Source organism: Phyllobates terribilis, unplaced genomic scaffold, assembly GCF_046119375.1.
Source record: "Phyllobates terribilis strain yellow unplaced genomic scaffold, ASM4611937v1 Scaffold_124__1_contigs__length_5142088, whole genome shotgun sequence".
In the NCBI taxonomy this organism is placed as follows: domain Eukaryota; kingdom Metazoa; phylum Chordata; class Amphibia; order Anura; family Dendrobatidae; genus Phyllobates; species Phyllobates terribilis.
Genome location: NW_027362884.1, coordinates 4,036,703 through 4,059,205, shown reverse-complemented (window position 1 = coordinate 4,059,205; position 22,503 = coordinate 4,036,703). Strand labels below are relative to the sequence as shown.

Below are 22,503 nucleotides of genomic sequence, written 5' to 3'. Positions count from 1 at the left end.
GCCAACACTTCTTCTGTCTTCAAACCAAAAAGATCCACAAGAACTTGACTCATCACATACCTAAAATCCTTTTGATCTCGAAAGTTCTCCTGAACAACCAAACGAATAGAATTCTGCACCTTAGCGAATTCAGGCACATGATCTTCCTCTCCTTCATGTGATGCTGCAGACATCTTCTTCACAAACAGGTTCTCCTCTTCTCAATAGAAACCTTCAACACCGAAGTGCCAGGTAGATGATCGCCTCCCGTTGCCCGGGGACTAATCCGACTCCCTAATAGCAGCAGGGAGGTGAAGCCCTGCTGAAAAACAGAGCGATCCCCCCAGGCCAAGGAGCCGGGTACCCCGAGCACCTCTCAGCCAAGACCAAGGCAGCAGCCGCTAGATCACTGCACTTGATCTTAGCCAAAAGGCCGAGAAGCGATAACCAGAATTGGTTTCAAACTACGGAGCCACCCAAGGATCCTGAAAAGTCCATTTGTGGAGATGAGCTCCTGGACTCCCGTTAAGAAGACATGTTGTCAACCTCTAGATCCCTTACATGCCTGCACTTTTCGGCTTGCTGCTGCTGCAATCCACGCGTTTTAGATCTGCATAACTCCACCTCTTTAAACACAGCACCTTCACCCCCTGCTGTTCCCACCCGCCTCAACACCGTTGGAAGGGAGGAGAACCAATTAAGGCGGGGGGTGGGGTGGAACGAGCAGCTGTCTACCCTTAGCAGGAGGGCTCCTGATTACATACCTCTCCTGCTGCTGCTGCTGCTGGCTGTCCAGCAGCAGACTGAAGGTGGCTGCTGCTGTGCACAGGTATATAAAGGCTCAGAGCCTATTATGACACGCGCAGCCAGCGTTCCATTGCCACATTCCATCTACTGCAGGCAGGATACCTGGCTGGCTGAATGTCGCTGAGAAGCTCACAGAGACCGCCATAAGCAACAGTTTAACAGAATGCCACAGACTAATCAACCAAACTTTTTGGGTTGGGTTCTCTTTTATAGTCTGCAGGCATTAAATGAAAGAAGTCAGTGTTCCAGCAGAAGGAGACAACGTTTCAGAAAAGGCATTGTAGCAAACCAAAAAAGAAATTTTAAGCGCAGCAGAGTAACCAGCGCACATACCTGTTAGCTCAGGTGAGTTTAAAAGGCTGCTGTTGATAACAAGGGCATTTGCTAAATAGATGGTGTGTGTGCAACAATATACTGAAAGGTCAATTATATTGTGCAGCTTATCTCACCACCTGTAGTTATTTAGGTGAAAGCTCCAAAATGCTTGCCTAATATGTCTGTTTATCCAAAAGGAAGTAAAAAGGGAGAGCTAGAAAGATAGCATTGCATCATATTACATGGCAATGCAATGCACAGTTGCTGAAGTTGAACCAAAATGAGCTTGTAATCTGGCTTCTGCAACTTTGAACATGAAAAATCCAATGAGGAGAAGAAAAGCAAAGCCAAAGAGTCCATCCCAAAATCCGACAAACAAGCAAAATGAACAAAAAACATTGAATTCAATTCTTTCTGATTTTAGAAACTGCATTAAAGAAGGGGTGCACCGGTCCTGGAGATACTGCAATACCAGGTCAATGCGTGGAGTGGACAGAGCAAGCTCTTTTTCCATCTCCCTGTTCTAAAAATCCATTTAATATATGGTCCCCAGATAGGGGACGTATCAGATATTAAACTGATAAGAACAGATTTTTTTTTTTTTTTTTTTTTTTTAGAACCTATTCAGGTTAAAATTAAAGTCCACTCCACAGTCCTCTTCTCCCCAAAGGGAGACAAGACGTGGACTCCAACTTAAATCATCATCAGGTTTTGGTACTTTTAATGTCAGAAAAAAAAATTACAAAAATACAACAATACTTACAAAGAAAGAAATGTTTCAGAACCTGAATGGATACCAAAAAAATAAAAATTAAATTATAACTGTATTAACAACAGTAATAACATCAAGTAAAATACTTGTAACCATTATCAAAAGCATGAACCCCAACCCAACTCAGAACCTTAAGGGACAAATCTTCAAACCTTGATGCTGAAAAAACTTGTTTCGATACACCATCTGGTATTCTATATTTCACACAAAAAACATTTTTATCTCTTATTAGTTCTTTCCTAACATTCTCTATAAGATAGTCCAAACGTTTCTCATCATACAACTTACGGTACAACCGGTTAAAATATTCTGCATTCTTTATAAACATAGGTTGTTGAAAAACAACTATATTTTCTTCCATTGCCACCTCCACTTCCTGTTCCTTTCTCTTTTCTTGCTTTTTAACCTTACCACGGCCAGTTCCCTGACTTACACCTCCCATTTCACTCTCTACCCTATCCCCCCAATCTACTCTTGTTTTCTCCATCTCCCTCTGCACTCCTACAGGTTTGCTTTCTTTTCCCTTTACCACCAACACCTTTTCTACACTTTCCTCCTTTCTCTCTACCAAAACCTTTTTAACCACTACCTCCTTCTCTTTATTTCTTTTCCTCTTTGGGCAATTCTTAAAAACATGCGTATCTTCCTGACACAAGTTGCACTTCCTCCGATCTTTACAATCCTTTGACTCATGATCACCTTTTTTGCAAAAACCACATACACCACCCGAACAATTTTCCTTTCCATGCCCGTATTGACGACAAACTCGACAAAAAGTGGGTATACCTCTGAAAAAAATATCACCATTTATATTACCCAACTTAAACCTAGCTGGGGGAAGCAACACAGTCCCCTGCTCATCTTCTTTGAAACGGACCAAAAATTTCCACTTCGAAGTCCAAAAACCAAATTCATTATAAATCTTCCCTTTTGGTGTTACTGACAAACAAAAAAACTCCAAAAATGTAAGAACATCCTCTTCGTCCACCAATGGAGAGTACATTTTAACAATGATCCATTTATCTCTAACGGGGAAGTGTGGCATTACACTTATCCCCTCCATTCTTTTATCCTGGCTTGCAGTCATTTTCCTTAGATATCCTTCAAAAAAAACTTTGTCAACAAAAACTATATCATAAACACCCCTCCTGGGGTAGTCCATTATCGCCAACACTTCTTCTGTCTTCAAACCAAAAAGATCCACAAGAACTTGACTCATCACATACCTAAAATCCTTTTGATCTCGAAAGTTCTCCTGAACAACCAAACGAATAGAATTCTGCACCTTAGCGAATTCAGGCACATGATCTTCCTCTCCTTCATGTGATGCTGCAGACATCTTCTTCACAAACAGGTTCTCCTCTTCTCAATAGAAACCTTCAACACCGAAGTGCCAGGTAGATGATCGCCTCCCGTTGCCCGGGGACTAATCCGACTCCCTAATAGCAGCAGGGAGGTGAAGCCCTGCTGAAAAACAGAGCGATCCCCCCAGGCCAAGGAGCCGGGTACCCCGAGCACCTCTCAGCCAAGACCAAGGCAGCAGCCGCTAGATCACTGCACTTGATCTTAGCCAAAAGGCCGAGAAGCGATAACCAGAATTGGTTTCAAACTACGGAGCCACCCAAGGATCCTGAAAAGTCCATTTGTGGAGATGAGCTCCTGGACTCCCGTTAAGAAGACATGTTGTCAACCTCTAGATCCCTTACATGCCTGCACTTTTCGGCTTGCTGCTGCTGCAATCCACGCGTTTTAGATCTGCATAACTCCACCTCTTTAAACACAGCACCTTCACCCCCTGCTGTTCCCACCCGCCTCAACACCGTTGGAAGGGAGGAGAACCAATTAAGGCGGGGGGTGGGGTGGAACGAGCAGCTGTCTACCCTTAGCAGGAGGGCTCCTGATTACATACCTCTCCTGCTGCTGCTGCTGCTGGCTGTCCAGCAGCAGACTGAAGGTGGCTGCTGCTGTGCACAGGTATATAAAGGCTCAGAGCCTATTATGACACGCGCAGCCAGCGTTCCATTGCCACATTCCATCTACTGCAGGCAGGATACCTGGCTGGCTGAATGTCGCTGAGAAGCTCACAGAGACCGCCATAAGCAACAGTTTAACAGAATGCCACAGACTAATCAACCAAACTTTTTGGGTTGGGTTCTCTTTTATAGTCTGCAGGCATTAAATGAAAGAAGTCAGTGTTCCAGCAGAAGGAGACAACGTTTCAGAAAAGGCATTGTAGCAAACCAAAAAAGAAATTTTAAGCGCAGCAGAGTAACCAGCGCACATACCTGTTAGCTCAGGTGAGTTTAAAAGGCTGCTGTTGATAACAAGGGCATTTGCTAAATAGATGGTGTGTGTGCAACAATATACTGAAAGGTCAATTATATTGTGCAGCTTATCTCACCACCTGTAGTTATTTAGGTGAAAGCTCCAAAATGCTTGCCTAATATGTCTGTTTATCCAAAAGGAAGTAAAAAGGGAGAGCTAGAAAGATAGCATTGCATCATATTACATGGCAATGCAATGCACAGTTGCTGAAGTTGAACCAAAATGAGCTTGTAATCTGGCTTCTGCAACTTTGAACATGAAAAATCCAATGAGGAGAAGAAAAGCAAAGCCAAAGAGTCCATCCCAAAATCCGACAAACAAGCAAAATGAACAAAAAACATTGAATTCAATTCTTTCTGATTTTAGAAACTGCATTAAAGAAGGGGTGCACCGGTCCTGGAGATACTGCAATACCAGGTCAATGCGTGGAGTGGACAGAGCAAGCTCTTTTTCCATCTCCCTGTTCTAAAAATCCATTTAATATATGGTCCCCAGATAGGGGACGTATCAGATATTAAACTGATAAGAACAGATACTACACTTGATCTTAGCCAAAAGGCCGAGAAGCGATAACCAGAATTGGTTTCAAACTACGGAGCCACCCAAGGATCCTGAAAAGTCCATTTGTGGAGATGAGCTCCTGGACTCCCGTTAAGAAGACATGTTGTCAACCTCTAGATCCCTTACATGCCTGCACTTTTCGGCTTGCTGCTGCTGCAATCCACGCGTTTTAGATCTGCATAACTCCACCTCTTTAAACACAGCACCTTCACCCCCTGCTGTTCCCACCCGCCTCAACACCGTTGGAAGGGAGGAGAACCAATTAAGGCGGGGGATGGGGTGGAACGAGCAGCTAGCAGCTGTCTACCCTTAGCAGGAGGGCTCCTGATTACATACCTCTCCTGCTGCTGCTGCTGGCTGTCCAGCAGCAGACTGAAGGTGGCTGCTGCTGTGCACAGGTATATAAAGGCTCAGAGCCTATTATGACACGCGCAGCCAGCGTTCCATTGCCACATTCCATCTACTGCAGGCAGGATACCTGGCTGGCTGAATGTCGCTGAGAAGCTCACAGAGACCGCCATAAGCAACAGTTTAACAGAATGCCACAGACTAATCAACCAAACTTTTTGGGTTGGGTTCTCTTTTATAGTCTGCAGGCATTAAATGAAAGAAGTCAGTGTTCCAGCAGAAGGAGACAACGTTTCAGAAAAGGCATTGTAGCAAACCAAAAAAGAAATTTTAAGCGCAGCAGAGTAACCAGCGCACATACCTGTTAGCTCAGGTGAGTTTAAAAGGCTGCTGTTGATAACAAGGGCATTTGCTAAATAGATGGTGTGTGTGCAACAATATACTGAAAGGTCAATTATATTGTGCAGCTTATCTCACCACCTGTAGTTATTTAGGTGAAAGCTCCAAAATGCTTGCCTAATATGTCTGTTTATCCAAAAGGAAGTAAAAAGGGAGAGCTAGAAAGATAGCATTGCATCACATTACATAGCAATGCAATGCACAGTTGCTGAAGTTGAACCAAAATGAGCTTGTAATCTGGCTTCTGCAACTTTGAACATGAAAAATCCAATGAGGAGAAGAAAAGCAAAGCCAAAGAGTCCATCCCAAAATCCGACAAACAAGCAAAATGAACAAAAAACATTGAATTCAATTCTTTCTGATTTTAGAAACTGCATTAAAGAAGGGGTGCACCGGTCCTGGAGATACTGCAATACCAGGTCAATGCGTGGAGTGGACAGAGCAAGCTCTTTTTCCATCTCCCTGTTCTAAAAATCCATTTAATATATGGTCCTCAGATAGGGGACGTATCAGATATTAAACTGATAAGAACAGATACTACACTTGATCTTAGCCAAAAGGCCGAGAAGCGATAACCAGAATTGGTTTCAAACTACGGAGCCACCCAAGGATCCTGAAAAGTCCATTTGTGGAGATGAGCTCCTGGACTCCCGTTAAGAAGACATGTTGTCAACCTCTAGATCCCTTACATGCCTGCACTTTTCGGCTTGCTGCTGCTGCAATCCACGCGTTTTAGATCTGCATAACTCCACCTCTTTAAACACAGCACCTTCACCACCTGCTGTTCCCACCCGCCTCAACACCGTTGGAAGGGAGGAGAACCAATTAAGGCGGGGGGTGGGGTGGAACGAGCAGCTGTCTACCCTTAGCAGGAGGGCTCCTGATTACATACCTCTCCTGCTGCTGCTGCTGCTGGCTGTCCAGCAGCAGACTGAAGGTGGCTGCTGCTGTGCACAGGTATATAAAGGCTCAGAGCCTATTATGACACGCGCAGCCAGCGTTCCATTGCCACATTCCATCTACTGCAGGCAGGATACCTGGCTGGCTGAATGTCGCTGAGAAGCTCACAGAGACCGCCATAAGCAACAGTTTAACAGAATGCCACAGACTAATCAACCAAACTTTTTGGGTTGGGTTCTCTTTTATAGTCTGCAGGCATTAAATGAAAGAAGTCAGTGTTCCAGCAGAAGGAGACAACGTTTCAGAAAAGGCATTGTAGCAAACCAAAAAAGAAATTTTAAGCGCAGCAGAGTAACCAGCGCACATACCTGTTAGCTCAGGTGAGTTTAAAAGGCTGCTGTTGATAACAAGGGCATTTGCTAAATAGATGGTGTGTGTGCAACAATGTACTGAAAGGTCAATTATATTGTGCAGCTTATCTCACCACCTGTAGTTATTTAGGTGAAAGCTCCAAAATGCTTGCCTAATATGTCTGTTTATCCAAAAGGAAGTAAAAAGGGAGAGCTAGAAAGATAGCATTGCATCACATTACATGGCAATGCAATGCACAGTTGCTGAAGTTGAACCAAAATGAGCTTGTAATCTGGCTTCTGCAACTTTGAACATGAAAAATCCAATGAGGAGAAGAAAAGCAAAGCCAAAGAGTCCATCCCAAAATCCGACAAACAAGCAAAATGAACAAAAAACATTGAATTCAATTCTTTCTGATTTTAGAAACTGCATTAAAGAAGGGGTGCACCGGTCCTGGAGATACTGCAATACCAGGTCAATGCGTGGAGTGGACAGAGCAAGCTCTTTTTCCATCTCCCTGTTCTAAAAATCCATTTAATATATGGTCCCCAGATAGGGGACGTATCAGATATTAAACTGATAAGAACAGATACTACACTTGATCTTAGCCAAAAGGCCGAGAAGCGATAACCAGAATTGGTTTCAAACTACGGAGCCACCCAAGGATCCTGAAAAGTCCATTTGTGGAGATGAGCTCCTGGACTCCCGTTAAGAAGACATGTTGTCAACCTCTAGATCCCTTACATGCCTGCACTTTTCGGCTTGCTGCTGCTGCAATCCACGCGTTTTAGATCTGCATAACTCCACCTCTTTAAACACAGCACCTTCACCCCCTGCTGTTCCCACCCGCCTCAACACCGTTGGAAGGGAGGAGAACCAATTAAGGCGGGGGGTGGGGTGGAACGAGCAGCTGTCTACCCTTAGCAGGAGGGCTCCTGATTACATACCTCTCCTGCTGCTGCTGCTGCTGGCTGTCCAGCAGCAGACTGAAGGTGGCTGCTGCTGTGCACAGGTATATAAAGGCTCAGAGCCTATTATGACACGCGCAGCCAGCGTTCCATTGCCACATTCCATCTACTGCAGGCAGGATACCTGGCTGGCTGAATGTCGCTGAGAAGCTCACAGAGACCGCCATAAGCAACAGTTTAACAGAATGCCACAGACTAATCAACCAAACTTTTTGGGTTGGGTTCTCTTTTATAGTCTGCAGGCATTAAATGAAAGAAGTCAGTGTTCCAGCAGAAGGAGACAACGTTTCAGAAAAGGCATTGTAGCAAACCAAAAAAGAAATTTTAAGCGCAGCAGAGTAACCAGCGCACATACCTGTTAGCTCAGGTGAGTTTAAAAGGCTGCTGTTGATAACAAGGGCATTTGCTAAATAGATGGTGTGTGTGCAACAATATACTGAAAGGTCAATTATATTGTGCAGCTTATCTCACCACCTGTAGTTATTTAGGTGAAAGCTCCAAAATGCTTGCCTAATATGTCTGTTTATCCAAAAGGAAGTAAAAAGGGAGAGCTAGAAAGATAGCATTGCATCACATTACATGGCAATGCAATGCACAGTTGCTGAAGTTGAACCAAAATGAGCTTGTAATCTGGCTTCTGCAACTTTGAACATGAAAAATCCAATGAGGAGAAGAAAAGCAAAGCCAAAGAGTCCATCCCAAAATCCGACAAACAAGCAAAATGAACAAAAAACATTGAATTCAATTCTTTCTGATTTTAGAAACTGCATTAAAGAAGGGGTGCACCGGTCCTGGAGATACTGCAATACCAGGTCAATGCGTGGAGTGGACAGAGCAAGCTCTTTTTCCATCTCCCTGTTCTAAAAATCCATTTAATATATGGTCCCCAGATAGGGGACGTATCAGATATTAAACTGATAAGAACAGATACTACACTTGATCTTAGCCAAAAGGCCGAGAAGCGATAACCAGAATTGGTTTCAAACTACGGAGCCACCCAAGGATCCTGAAAAGTCCATTTGTGGAGATGAGCTCCTGGACTCCCGTTAAGAAGACATGTTGTCAACCTCTAGATCCCTTACATGCCTGCACTTTTCGGCTTGCTGCTGCTGCAATCCACGCGTTTTAGATCTGCATAACTCCACCTCTTTAAACACAGCACCTTCACCCCCTGCTGTTCCCACCCGCCTCAACACCGTTGGAAGGGAGGAGAACCAATTAAGGCGGGGGGTGGGGTGGAACGAGCAGCTGTCTACCCTTAGCAGGAGGGCTCCTGATTACATACCTCTCCTGCTGCTGCTGCTGCTGGCTGTCCAGCAGCAGACTGAAGGTGGCTGCTGCTGTGCACAGGTATATAAAGGCTCAGAGCCTATTATGACACGCGCAGCCAGCGTTCCATTGCCACATTCCATCTACTGCAGGCAGGATACCTGGCTGGCTGAATGTCGCTGAGAAGCTCACAGAGACCGCCATAAGCAACAGTTTAACAGAATGCCACAGACTAATCAACCAAACTTTTTGGGTTGGGTTCTCTTTTATAGTCTGCAGGCATTAAATGAAAGAAGTCAGTGTTCCAGCAGAAGGAGACAACGTTTCAGAAAAGGCATTGTAGCAAACCAAAAAAGAAATTTTAAGCGCAGCAGAGTAACCAGCGCACATACCTGTTAGCTCAGGTGAGTTTAAAAGGCTGCTGTTGATAACAAGGGCATTTGCTAAATAGATGGTGTGTGTGCAACAATATACTGAAAGGTCAATTATATTGTGCAGCTTATCTCACCACCTGTAGTTATTTAGGTGAAAGCTCCAAAATGCTTGCCTAATATGTCTGTTTATCCAAAAGGAAGTAAAAAGGGAGAGCTAGAAAGATAGCATTGCATCACATTACATGGCAATGCAATGCACAGTTGCTGAAGTTGAACCAAAATGAGCTTGTAATCTGGCTTCTGCAACTTTGAACATGAAAAATCCAATGAGGAGAAGAAAAGCAAAGCCAAAGAGTCCATCCCAAAATCCGACAAACAAGCAAAATGAACAAAAAACATTGAATTCAATTCTTTCTGATTTTAGAAACTGCATTAAAGAAGGGGTGCACCGGTCCTGGAGATACTGCAATACCAGGTCAATGCGTGGAGTGGACAGAGCAAGCTCTTTTTCCATCTCCCTGTTCTAAAAATCCATTTAATATATGGTCCCCAGATAGGGGACGTATCAGATATTAAACTGATAAGAACAGATACTACACTTGATCTTAGCCAAAAGGCCGAGAAGCGATAACCAGAATTGGTTTCAAACTACGGAGCCACCCAAGGATCCTGAAAAGTCCATTTGTGGAGATGAGCTCCTGGACTCCCGTTAAGAAGACATGTTGTCAACCTCTAGATCCCTTACATGCCTGCACTTTTCGGCTTGCTGCTGCTGCAATCCACGCGTTTTAGATCTGCATAACTCCACCTCTTTAAACACAGCACCTTCACCCCCTGCTGTTCCCACCCGCCTCAACACCGTTGGAAGGGAGGAGAACCAATTAAGGCGAGGGGTGGGGTGGAACGAGCAGCTGTCTACCCTTAGCAGGAGGGCTCCTGATTACATACCTCTCCTGCTGCTGCTGCTGCTGGCTGTCCAGCAGCAGACTGAAGGTGGCTGCTGCTGTGCACAGGTATATAAAGGCTCAGAGCCTATTATGACACGCGCAGCCAGCGTTCCATTGCCACATTCCATCTACTGCAGGCAGGATACCTGGCTGGCTGAATGTCGCTGAGAAGCTCACAGAGACCGCCATAAGCAACAGTTTAACAGAATGCCACAGACTAATCAACCAAACTTTTTGGGTTGGGTTCTCTTTTATAGTCTGCAGGCATTAAATGAAAGAAGTCAGTGTTCCAGCAGAAGGAGACAACGTTTCAGAAAAGGCATTGTAGCAAACCAAAAAAGAAATTTTAAGCGCAGCAGAGTAACCAGCGCACATACCTGTTAGCTCAGGTGAGTTTAAAAGGCTGCTGTTGATAACAAGGGCATTTGCTAAATAGATGGTGTGTGTGCAACAATATACTGAAAGGTCAATTATATTGTGCAGCTTATCTCACCACCTGTAGTTATTTAGGTGAAAGCTCCAAAATGCTTGCCTAATATGTCTGTTTATCCAAAAGGAAGTAAAAAGGGAGAGCTAGAAAGATAGCATTGCATCACATTACATGGCAATGCAATGCACAGTTGCTGAAGTTGAACCAAAATGAGCTTGTAATCTGGCTTCTGCAACTTTGAACATGAAAAATCCAATGAGGAGAAGAAAAGCAAAGCCAAAGAGTCCATCCCAAAATCCGACAAACAAGCAAAATGAACAAAAAACATTGAATTCAATTCTTTCTGATTTTAGAAACTGCATTAAAGAAGGGGTGCACCGGTCCTGGAGATACTGCAATACCAGGTCAATGCGTGGAGTGGACAGAGCAAGCTCTTTTTCCATCTCCCTGTTCTAAAAATCCATTTAATATATGGTCCCCAGATAGGGGACGTATCAGATATTAAACTGATAAGAACAGATACTACACTTGATCTTAGCCAAAAGGCCGAGAAGCGATAACCAGAATTGGTTTCAAACTACGGAGCCACCCAAGGATCCTGAAAAGTCCATTTGTGGAGATGAGCTCCTGGACTCCCGTTAAGAAGACATGTTGTCAACCTCTAGATCCCTTACATGCCTGCACTTTTCGGCTTGCTGCTGCTGCAATCCACGCGTTTTAGATCTGCATAACTCCACCTCTTTAAACACAGCACCTTCACCCCCTGCTGTTCCCACCCGCCTCAACACCGTTGGAAGGGAGGAGAACCAATTAAGGCGGGGGGTGGGGTGGAACGAGCAGCTGTCTACCCTTAGCAGGAGGGCTCCTGATTACATACCTCTCCTGCTGCTGCTGCTGCTGGCTGTCCAGCAGCAGACTGAAGGTGGCTGCTGCTGTGCACAGGTATATAAAGGCTCAGAGCCTATTATGACACGCGCAGCCAGCGTTCCATTGCCACATTCCATCTACTGCAGGCAGGATACCTGGCTGGCTGAATGTCGCTGAGAAGCTCACAGAGACCGCCATAAGCAACAGTTTAACAGAATGCCACAGACTAATCAACCAAACTTTTTGGGTTGGGTTCTCTTTTATAGTCTGCAGGCATTAAATGAAAGAAGTCAGTGTTCCAGCAGAAGGAGACAACGTTTCAGAAAAGGCATTGTAGCAAACCAAAAAAGAAATTTTAAGCGCAGCAGAGTAACCAGCGCACATACCTGTTAGCTCAGGTGAGTTTAAAAGGCTGCTGTTGATAACAAGGGCATTTGCTAAATAGATGGTGTGTGTGCAACAATATACTGAAAGGTCAATTATATTGTGCAGCTTATCTCACCACCTGTAGTTATTTAGGTGAAAGCTCCAAAATGCTTGCCTAATATGTCTGTTTATCCAAAAGGAAGTAAAAAGGGAGAGCTAGAAAGATAGCATTGCATCACATTACATGGCAATGCAATGCACAGTTGCTGAAGTTGAACCAAAATGAGCTTGTAATCTGGCTTCTGCAACTTTGAACATGAAAAATCCAATGAGGAGAAGAAAAGCAAAGCCAAAGAGTCCATCCCAAAATCCGACAAACAAGCAAAATGAACAAAAAACATTGAATTCAATTCTTTCTGATTTTAGAAACTGCATTAAAGAAGGGGTGCACCGGTCCTGGAGATACTGCAATACCAGGTCAATGCGTGGAGTGGACAGAGCAAGCTCTTTTTCCATCTCCCTGTTCTAAAAATCCATTTAATATATGGTCCCCAGATAGGGGACGTATCAGATATTAAACTGATAAGAACAGATACTACACTTGATCTTAGCCAAAAGGCCGAGAAGCGATAACCAGAATTGGTTTCAAACTACGGAGCCACCCAAGGATCCTGAAAAGTCCATTTGTGGAGATGAGCTCCTGGACTCCCGTTAAGAAGACATGTTGTCAACCTCTAGATCCCTTACATGCCTGCACTTTTCGGCTTGCTGCTGCTGCAATCCACGCGTTTTAGATCTGCATAACTCCACCTCTTTAAACACAGCACCTTCACCCCCTGCTGTTCCCACCCGCCTCAACACCGTTGGAAGGGAGGAGAACCAATTAAGGCGGGGGGTGGGGTGGAACGAGCAGCTGTCTACCCTTAGCAGGAGGGCTCCTGATTACATACCTCTCCTGCTGCTGCTGCTGCTGGCTGTCCAGCAGCAGACTGAAGGTGGCTGCTGCTGTGCACAGGTATATAAAGGCTCAGAGCCTATTATGACACGCGCAGCCAGCGTTCCATTGCCACATTCCATCTACTGCAGGCAGGATACCTGGCTGGCTGAATGTCGCTGAGAAGCTCACAGAGACCGCCATAAGCAACAGTTTAACAGAATGCCACAGACTAATCAACCAAACTTTTTGGGTTGGGTTCTCTTTTATAGTCTGCAGGCATTAAATGAAAGAAGTCAGTGTTCCAGCAGAAGGAGACAACGTTTCAGAAAAGGCATTGTAGCAAACCAAAAAAGAAATTTTAAGCGCAGCAGAGTAACCAGCGCACATACCTGTTAGCTCAGGTGAGTTTAAAAGGCTGCTGTTGATAACAAGGGCATTTGCTAAATAGATGGTGTGTGTGCAACAATATACTGAAAGGTCAATTATATTGTGCAGCTTATCTCACCACCTGTAGTTATTTAGGTGAAAGCTCCAAAATGCTTGCCTAATATGTCTGTTTATCCAAAAGGAAGTAAAAAGGGAGAGCTAGAAAGATAGCATTGCATCACATTACATGGCAATGCAATGCACAGTTGCTGAAGTTGAACCAAAATGAGCTTGTAATCTGGCTTCTGCAACTTTGAACATGAAAAATCCAATGAGGAGAAGAAAAGCAAAGCCAAAGAGTCCATCCCAAAATCCGACAAACAAGCAAAATGAACAAAAAACATTGAATTCAATTCTTTCTGATTATAGAAACTGCATTAAAGAAGGGGTGCACCGGTCCTGGAGATACTGCAATACCAGGTCAATGCGTGGAGTGGACAGAGCAAGCTCTTTTTCCATCTCCCTGTTCTAAAAATCCATTTAATATATGGTCCCCAGATAGGGGACGTATCAGATATTAAACTGATAAGAACAGATACTACACTTGATCTTAGCCAAAAGGCCGAGAAGCGATAACCAGAATTGGTTTCAAACTACGGAGCCACCCAAGGATCCTGAAAAGTCCATTTGTGGAGATGAGCTCCTGGACTCCCGTTAAGAAGACATGTTGTCAACCTCTAGATCCCTTACATGCCTGCACTTTTCGGCTTGCTGCTGCTGCAATCCACGCGTTTTAGATCTGCATAACTCCACCTCTTTAAACACAGCACCTTCACCCCCTGCTGTTCCCACCCGCCTCAACACCGTTGGAAGGGAGGAGAACCAATTAAGGAGGAGGGTGGGGTGGAACGAGCAGCTGTCTACCCTTAGCAGGAGGGCTCCTGATTACATACCTCTCCTGCTGCTGCTGCTGGCTGTCCAGCAGCAGACTGAAGGTGGCTGCTGCTGTGCACAGGTATATAAAGGCTCAGAGCCTATTATGACACGCGCAGCCAGCGTTCCATTGCCACATTCCATCTACTGCAGGCAGGATACCTGGCTGGCTGAATGTCGCTGAGAAGCTCACAGAGACCGCCATAAGCAACAGTTTAACAGAATGCCACAGACTAATCAACCAAACTTTTTGGGTTGGGTTCTCTTTTATAGTCTGCAGGCATTAAATGAAAGAAGTCAGTGTTCCAGCAGGAGACAACGTTTCAGAAAAGGCATTGTAGCAAACCAAAAAAGAAATTTTAAGCGCAGCAGAGTAACCAGCGCACATACCTGTTAGCTCAGGTGAGTTTAAAAGGCTGCTGTTGATAACAAGGGCATTTGCTAAATAGATGGTGTGTGTGCAACAATATACTGAAAGGTCAATTATATTGTGCAGCTTATCTCACCACCTGTAGTTATTTAGGTGAAAGCTCCAAAATGCTTGCCTAATATGTCTGTTTATCCAAAAGGAAGTAAAAAGGGAGAGCTAGAAAGATAGCATTGCATCACATTACATGGCAATGCAATGCACAGTTGCTGAAGTTGAACCAAAATGAGCTTGTAATCTGGCTTCTGCAACTTTGAACATGAAAAATCCAATGAGGAGAAGAAAAGCAAAGCCAAAGAGTCCATCCCAAAATCCGACAAACAAGCAAAATGAACAAAAAACATTGAATTCAATTCTTTCTGATTATAGAAACTGCATTAAAGAAGGGGTGCACCGGTCCTGGAGATACTGCAATACCAGGTCAATGCGTGGAGTGGACAGAGCAAGCTCTTTTTCCATCTCCCTGTTCTAAAAATCCATTTAATATATGGTCCCCAGATAGGGGACGTATCAGATATTAAACTGATAAGAACAGATACTACACTTGATCTTAGCCAAAAGGCCGAGAAGCGATAACCAGAATTGGTTTCAAACTACGGAGCCACCCAAGGATCCTGAAAAGTCCATTTGTGGAGATGAGCTCCTGGACTCCCGTTAAGAAGACATGTTGTCAACCTCTAGATCCCTTACATGCCTGCACTTTTCGGCTTGCTGCTGCTGCAATCCACGCGTTTTAGATCTGCATAACTCCACCTCTTTAAACACAGCACCTTCACCCCCTGCTGTTCCCACCCGCCTCAACACCGTTGGAAGGGAGGAGAACCAATTAAGGCGGGGGGTGGGGTGGAACGAGCAGCTGTCTACCCTTAGCAGGAGGGCTCCTGATTACATACCTCTCCTGCTGCTGCTGCTGGCTGTCCAGCAGCAGACTGAAGGTGGCTGCTGCTGTGCACAGGTATATAAAGGCTCAGAGCCTATTATGACACGCGCAGCCAGCGTTCCATTGCCACATTCCATCTACTGCAGGCAGGATACCTGGCTGGCTGAATGTTGCTGAGAAGCTCACAGAGACCGCCATAAGCAACAGTTTAACAGAATGCCACAGACTAATCAACCAAACTTTTTGGGTTGGGTTCTCTTTTATAGTCTGCAAGCATTAAATGAAAGAAGTCAGTGTTCCAGCAGAAGGAGACAACGTTTCAGAAAAGGCATTGTAGCAAACCAAAAAAGAAATTTTAAGCGCAGCAGAGTAACCAGCGCACATACCTGTTAGCTCAGGTGAGTTTAAAAGGCTGCTGTTGATAACAAGGGCATTTGCTAAATAGATGGTGTGTGTGCAACAATATACTGAAAGGTCAATTATATTGTGCAGCTTATCTCACCACCTGTAGTTATTTAGGTGAAAGCTCCAAAATGCTTGCCTAATATGTCTGTTTATCCAAAAGGAAGTAAAAAGGGAGAGCTAGAAAGATAGCATTGCATCACATTACATGGCAATGCAATGCACAGTTGCTGAAGTTGAACCAAAATGAGCTTGTAATCTGGCTTCTGCAACTTTGAACATGAAAAATCCAATGAGGAGAAGAAAAGCAAAGCCAAAGAGTCCATCCCAAAATCCGACAAACAAGCAAAATGAACAAAAAACATTGAATTCAATTCTTTCTGATTTTAGAAACTGCATTAAAGAAGGGGTGCACCGGTCCTGGAGATACTGCAATACCAGGTCAATGCGTGGAGTGGACAGAGCAAGCTCTTTTTCCATCTCCCTGTTCTAAAAATCCATTTAATATATGGTCCCCAGATAGGGGACGTATCAGATATTAAACTGATAAGAACAGATACTACACTTGATCTTAGCCAAAAGGCCGAGAAGCGATAACCAGAATTGGTTTCAAACTACGGAGCCACCCAAGGATCCTGAAAAGTCCATTTGTGGAGATGAGCTCCTGGACTCCCGTTAAGAAGACATGTTGTCAACCTCTAGATCCCTTACATGCCTGCACTTTTCGGCTTGCTGCTGCTGCAATCCACGCGTTTTAGATCTGCATAACTCCACCTCTTTAAACACAGCACCTTCACCCCCTGCTGTTCCCACCCGCCTCAACACCGTTGGAAGGGAGGAGAACCAATTAAGGCGGGGGGTGGGGTGGAACGAGCAGCTGTCTACCCTTAGCAGGAGGGCTCCTGATTACATACCTCTCCTGCTGCTGCTGCTGCTGGCTGTCCAGCAGCAGACTGAAGGTGGCTGCTGCTGTGCACAGGTATATAAAGGCTCAGAGCCTATTATGACACGCGCAGCCAGCGTTCCATTGCCACATTCCATCTACTGCAGGCAGGATACCTGGCTGGCTGAATGTCGCTGAGAAGCTCACAGAGACCGCCATAAGCAACAGTTTAACAGAATGCCACAGACTAATCAACCAAACTTTTTGGGTTGGGTTCTCTTTTATAGTCTGCAGGCATTAAATGAAAGAAGTCAGTGTTCCAGCAGAAGGAGACAACGTTTCAGAAAAGGCATTGTAGCAAACCAAAAAAGAAATTTTAAGCGCAGCAGAGTAACCAGCGCACATACCTGTTAGCTCAGGTGAGTTTAAAAGGCTGCTGTTGATAACAAGGGCATTTGCTAAATAGATGGTGTGTGTGCAACAATATACTGAAAGGTCAATTATATTGTGCAGCTTATCTCACCACCTGTAGTTATTTAGGTGAAAGCTCCAAAATGCTTGCCTAATATGTCTGTTTATCCAAAAGGAAGTAAAAAGGGAGAGCTAGAAAGATAGCATTGCATCACATTACATGGCAATGCAATGCACAGTTGCTGAAGTTGAACCAAAATGAGCTTGTAATCTGGCTTCTGCAACTTTGAACATGAAAAATCCAATGAGGAGAAGAAAAGCAAAGCCAAAGAGTCCATCCCAAAATCCAACAAACAAGCAAAATGAACAAAAAACATTGAATTCAATTCTTTCTGATTTTAGAAACTGCATTAAAGAAGGGGTGCACCGGTCCTGGAGATACTGCAATACCAGGTCAATGCGTGGAGTGGACAGAGCAAGCTCTTTTTCCATCTCCCTGTTCTAAAAATCCATTTAATATATGGTCCCCAGATAGGGGACGTATCAGATATTAAACTGATAAGAACAGATACTACACTTGATCTTAGCCAAAAGGCCGAGAAGCGATAACCAGAATTGGTTTCAAACTACGGAGCCACCCAAGGATCCTGAAAAGTCCATTTGTGGAGATGAGCTCCTGGACTCCCGTTAAGAAGACATGTTGTCAACCTCTAGATCCCTTACATGCCTGCACTTTTCGGCTTGCTGCTGCTGCAATCCACGCGTTTTAGATCTGCATAACTCCACCTCTTTAAACACAGCACCTTCACCCCCTGCTGTTCCCACCCGCCTCAACACCGTTGGAAGGGAGGAGAACCAATTAAGGCGGGGGGTGGGGTGGAACGAGCAGCTGTCTACCCTTAGCAGGAGGGCTCCTGATTACATACCTCTCCTGCTGCTGCTGCTGCTGGCTGTCCAGCAGCAGACTGAAGGTGGCTGCTGCTGTGCACAGGTATATAAAGGCTCAGAGCCTATTATGACACGCGCAGCCAGCGTTCCATTGCCACATTCCATCTACTGCAGGCAGGATACCTGGCTGGCTGAATGTCGCTGAGAAGCTCACAGAGACCGCCATAAGCAACAGTTTAACAGAATGCCACAGACTAATCAACCAAACTTTTTGGGTTGGGTTCTCTTTTATAGTCTGCAGGCATTAAATGAAAGAAGTCAGTGTTCCAGCAGAAGGAGACAACGTTTCAGAAAAGGCATTGTAGCAAACCAAAAAAGAAATTTTAAGCGCAGCAGAGTAACCAGCGCACATACCTGTTAGCTCAGGTGAGTTTAAAAGGCTGCTGTTGATAACAAGGGCATTTGCTAAATAGATGGTGTGTGTGCAACAATATACTGAAAGGTCAATTATATTGTGCAGCTTATCTCACCACCTGTAGTTATTTAGGTGAAAGCTCCAAAATGCTTGCCTAATATGTCTGTTTATCCAAAAGGAAGTAAAAAGCGAGAGCTAGAAAGATAGCATTGCATCACATTACATGGCAATGCAATGCACAGTTGCTGAAGTTGAACCAAAATGAGCTTGTAATCTGGCTTCTGCAACTTTGAACATGAAAAATCCAATGAGGAGAAGAAAAGCAAAGCCAAAGAGTCCATCCCAAAATCCGACAAACAAGCAAAATGAACAAAAAACATTGAATTCAATTCTTTCTGATTTTAGAAACTGCATTAAAGAAGGGGTGCACCGGTCCTGGAGATACTGCAATACCAGGTCAATGCGTGGAGTGGACAGAGCAAGCTCTTTTTCCATCTCCCTGTTCTAAAAATCCATTTAATATATGGTCCCCAGATAGGGGACGTATCAGATATTAAACTGATAAGAACAGATTTTTTTTTTTTTTTTTTTTTTCACTCAGATTTCGAAATTAAATGATTTATGTCTTTCATATTTCACAGAAATTAAGACTAAATCCAAGAAATCATCACCGTGAAACACAGAAAAGGTAAGTAGAAACATTTATATTAATACGAACTATTAATCCAAAATATTATTCCACTCCTTCTGCCTCCAGATTTTTTCTGCTTCTTCTATACCTACATCTTTCCTATCTTTCCAATAGTAGATAAATAAATAACTAAAGCTAAGTTTAATACAATCATTAACAGATAACATGGTCCTTTTAAACAATAAAATATTTCTACATTTCCATAAAGCCATTTTAACTACAGAAACAATTAGCCAAACCACTTTAAATTCTACATTTCTTATACCAATTCCATAAAATATTAAGTTAAAATCAAAAGACCTAAGACTACTTACAACTCCAACCAATGTACTTATCTTCCTCCAAACCCTTTGTGCAAAGTCGCAATTCCAAAAGATGTGTAAACACGTCTCGTCCTCTATACAACCATGCCTCGGACACTGAGAATTCCTTACCAACCCTCTCCTATGATTAAAATCTTTAGTTGGAAGACACTTCTTTATGATGCTCCATAATAAATCCTTTTGCTCATTTGCAATAAATGGCACATTAACCCGTAGCCAAATTTCTTTTGATAATTGTGATGAGAATTGGTCAACCGTACATGTATAACTTCTATTCTCCAAAAACTTTAAAATTTTCCTATGATTTGTTAGTATTTCACATCCCCCACTCATCAAGTTAAACTCTCTCATTATTCTTTCCAAAATTATATAATGTTCTGGAGGTAGCCATCTATGGGGTTTCTTCAGATCCATCACACACCATTTATATTTCCTTATAAAAAAACCGCAGTTATATGTTAAAATAGCTTTCAGATTCGATTCTTCGCCAACCAGAACATTAAAACACAAAGAGAGATATTTACAATATAAAAACCTTCTAATATCTTGGAAGTTCTTCCCTCCGTCTTCTTTCTTCTTATACAACTCCTCCCTTCTAACCCTCTCCATCTTTGTACCCCAGAAAAAATTAAAACACTCCTTAATAATCTTCTTCATTACAGAGTCCGGTGGTATAAAAACAACGGCAACATATAAAATCAAGGGTAAAAGCACTTGTCTTATCACTAATATCTTCCCTTCCATCGACAAGCATCTTAGCTTCCACAGGCTGATCTTTTTTCTTACACGCTCCAAAAGTGATTCCCAATTCTTAATATTCCCACAATTTGATGAAAAGAATACCCCTAAAATTTTTATCTCTGGAACCACTAAAAGCCTACAAGCCCCATCCATCATAAAACCACCAATTGATAAAACCCCTGATTTTTCAAAGTTAACCTTAAAACCAGAAGCACCGCTGAACCATTCCGCTGTCCTTAAAACTCTGTTAAAACTTCTCATACTCCTCACAAATACTGTTACGTCGTCCATATATGCCACAAACTTAAGAGGTACATTATTATTTCCCGGTAGAAACACTCCATCCACCACCTTATCGTTTCTAATAGCACTTAAAAGAGGTTCTATCGCACATATGAATAAAATAGGAGACAAAGGGCAGCCCTGTTTAACGCCACAAGTTATCTTAATACTTCCAGATAAATACCCGTTAACAGACACTTTACTAAAAGATAAATCATATAAACATTTAATACGATTAATAAACTCTTCCGGGCAACCAATTTTCTTTAAAACTTCAAATAAAAAACAATGTGATACTCTATCATATGCCTTTTCAAAATCTAATGTGATCAATGCTAGTTTTTGTGCCCTATCTTTAAAATCCCATATCACGTCCCTTACCAATAAAAGTGAATCTGTAATTTTTCTCCCAGGAACTGCGCATGATTGCTCCCCTCCAATTACCATAGATATTACCTTTTTTAAACGGTTTGCAAGTATTTTCGCATAAATTTTGTAGTCTGCATTAAGAAGAGTTATAGGTCTCCAATTCTTGATAAGACTCTTTTCCCCCTTTTTAAAAAGTAACACTATCAACCCTTCTGCCCATGACCCTGGAGTACAACATGAACACATTACATGATAAAATAACTCAAAAAAATCTTCTTTTAAAAAACTCCAAAAACACTTATAAAATTCTATAGGCAAACCGTCCATACCCGGGGTTTTAGAATTTGCAAAGGATTTGATTGTTTCCCATAATTCATTAATCGTAAAATCACTAATTAAAACCTCTTTCCCCTCCTCTGAAAAGGCATACTTTAGGTTATTCAAAAAATTATCCCTCAAAACGCCATCACTTTTTTTCTCTGAAAATAAATCACTATAAAATTCCTCCACCTTCTTAATCTTTCCTTCCAGTACAATTTCACCTTCCACATTTTCCATAAAGTCTTTTTTCCCAACAATTTTTTTAAAGAAGAATTTAGAGCATTTCTCATCTTCTTCCAAAACTCTCACTCTAGCATTAAAAATAATCTCTTTCCCTTTTTCATGTAAAATTTTTTGTATTTGACTTTTAACACACTCAATTTCTTCGTCAAAATTATTTCCATTATTCCTGAAAGTATAAAAACATTGTAACCTTGCATTCAACAACCGATATTGTTCTCTCTTCTCTCTGGCCATTCTTCTACCCACTTTAATAAAAAATACCTTAGTTTCTCTTTTAAAAAAATCCCACCACTCCAGAACATCTTTAAAACTCCTCCTCTTCAATCTCAGTTTTTTATAAAATGTACAAAAAATCTAAAACTACTTCCTTGTCCTCTAACAGAGAAGTGTTTAGTTTCCAATGCGTGGATTTCCTGTTTTCTACATTATTACAATCAACAACACATCTTATTAATTTATGATCAGAGAAGCAGCTTAATTCGGATTTAAAAGAGTCACATTTAAAATGGGTAGATATAAAAAAATAGTCAATTCTAGAACTAGCACGATTACTCGACCATGTTAATTCTTCACCTTTGTTTCTCCCACAAGCAACCCATGCATCTTGCAAGTTACTAGCAGAAATAATACCATTTAAAACCGTAACGGAGCTGTCTTTTTTGCTATTCAGATGACAATTAAAATCTCCACTGACAATTATTGGTCCCGACCCAGTTAAAAACATCTGTAAAATTTCAAATAATTCTGTCCTTCTGCTTTTAACAGGATGGGCATAGACACAGAAGCATTTAATTATCAGATTAGATTTTTTGATCTCCACTTTTAGAATTCGACCCAGGTATATCTCCTCATAATCCACTATGTCCCAGTGTTGACTACATAAGAAACCAACTCCATCACTCTTATTTTCATTCCCACCTGAAAAAATAGCTTTTCCACACCAATGTTCTTTAAAAAAATCATAATCAACAGGTTTTCTTAGGTTACATTCCTGTAAAAAAATAAAGTCCAAA

At 42.7% G+C, this 22,503-nt stretch overlaps 13 non-coding genes across 13 annotated transcripts; all 13 read right to left on the bottom strand.

Annotated features, from left to right (window-relative positions):
• Positions 1–1,539: 1,539 nt before the first annotated feature.
• On the bottom strand, positions 1,540–1,725 carry LOC141203251 (U2 spliceosomal RNA). Its single transcript, XR_012274371.1, has one exon. It is a non-coding gene; the product is annotated as a U2 spliceosomal RNA (small nuclear RNA).
• A 2,853-nt stretch (positions 1,726–4,578) lies between these two features.
• Positions 4,579–4,769, bottom strand: LOC141203617 (U2 spliceosomal RNA). Its single transcript, XR_012274651.1, has one exon. It is a non-coding gene; the product is annotated as a U2 spliceosomal RNA (small nuclear RNA).
• Positions 4,770–5,888: 1,119 nt separating this feature from the next.
• Positions 5,889–6,079, bottom strand: LOC141203843 (U2 spliceosomal RNA). Its single transcript, XR_012274867.1, has one exon. It is a non-coding gene; the product is annotated as a U2 spliceosomal RNA (small nuclear RNA).
• A 1,115-nt stretch (positions 6,080–7,194) lies between these two features.
• LOC141203616 (U2 spliceosomal RNA) lies at positions 7,195–7,385 on the bottom strand. The gene has a single exon (XR_012274650.1). It is a non-coding gene; the product is annotated as a U2 spliceosomal RNA (small nuclear RNA).
• A 1,115-nt stretch (positions 7,386–8,500) lies between these two features.
• Positions 8,501–8,691, bottom strand: LOC141203615 (U2 spliceosomal RNA). Its single transcript, XR_012274649.1, has one exon. It is a non-coding gene; the product is annotated as a U2 spliceosomal RNA (small nuclear RNA).
• A 1,115-nt stretch (positions 8,692–9,806) lies between these two features.
• Positions 9,807–9,997, bottom strand: LOC141203614 (U2 spliceosomal RNA). The gene has a single exon (XR_012274648.1). It is a non-coding gene; the product is annotated as a U2 spliceosomal RNA (small nuclear RNA).
• Positions 9,998–11,112: 1,115 nt separating this feature from the next.
• On the bottom strand, positions 11,113–11,303 carry LOC141203613 (U2 spliceosomal RNA). The gene has a single exon (XR_012274647.1). It is a non-coding gene; the product is annotated as a U2 spliceosomal RNA (small nuclear RNA).
• Positions 11,304–12,418: 1,115 nt separating this feature from the next.
• LOC141203612 (U2 spliceosomal RNA) lies at positions 12,419–12,609 on the bottom strand. The gene has a single exon (XR_012274646.1). It is a non-coding gene; the product is annotated as a U2 spliceosomal RNA (small nuclear RNA).
• Positions 12,610–13,724: 1,115 nt separating this feature from the next.
• Positions 13,725–13,915, bottom strand: LOC141203611 (U2 spliceosomal RNA). Its single transcript, XR_012274645.1, has one exon. It is a non-coding gene; the product is annotated as a U2 spliceosomal RNA (small nuclear RNA).
• Positions 13,916–15,024: 1,109 nt separating this feature from the next.
• On the bottom strand, positions 15,025–15,215 carry LOC141203610 (U2 spliceosomal RNA). Its single transcript, XR_012274644.1, has one exon. It is a non-coding gene; the product is annotated as a U2 spliceosomal RNA (small nuclear RNA).
• A 1,112-nt stretch (positions 15,216–16,327) lies between these two features.
• Positions 16,328–16,518, bottom strand: LOC141203609 (U2 spliceosomal RNA). The gene has a single exon (XR_012274643.1). It is a non-coding gene; the product is annotated as a U2 spliceosomal RNA (small nuclear RNA).
• A 1,115-nt stretch (positions 16,519–17,633) lies between these two features.
• LOC141203606 (U2 spliceosomal RNA) lies at positions 17,634–17,824 on the bottom strand. The gene has a single exon (XR_012274641.1). It is a non-coding gene; the product is annotated as a U2 spliceosomal RNA (small nuclear RNA).
• Positions 17,825–18,939: 1,115 nt separating this feature from the next.
• LOC141203240 (U2 spliceosomal RNA) lies at positions 18,940–19,136 on the bottom strand. The gene has a single exon (XR_012274363.1). It is a non-coding gene; the product is annotated as a U2 spliceosomal RNA (small nuclear RNA).
• Between the last annotated feature and the right edge of the window lie 3,367 nt (positions 19,137–22,503).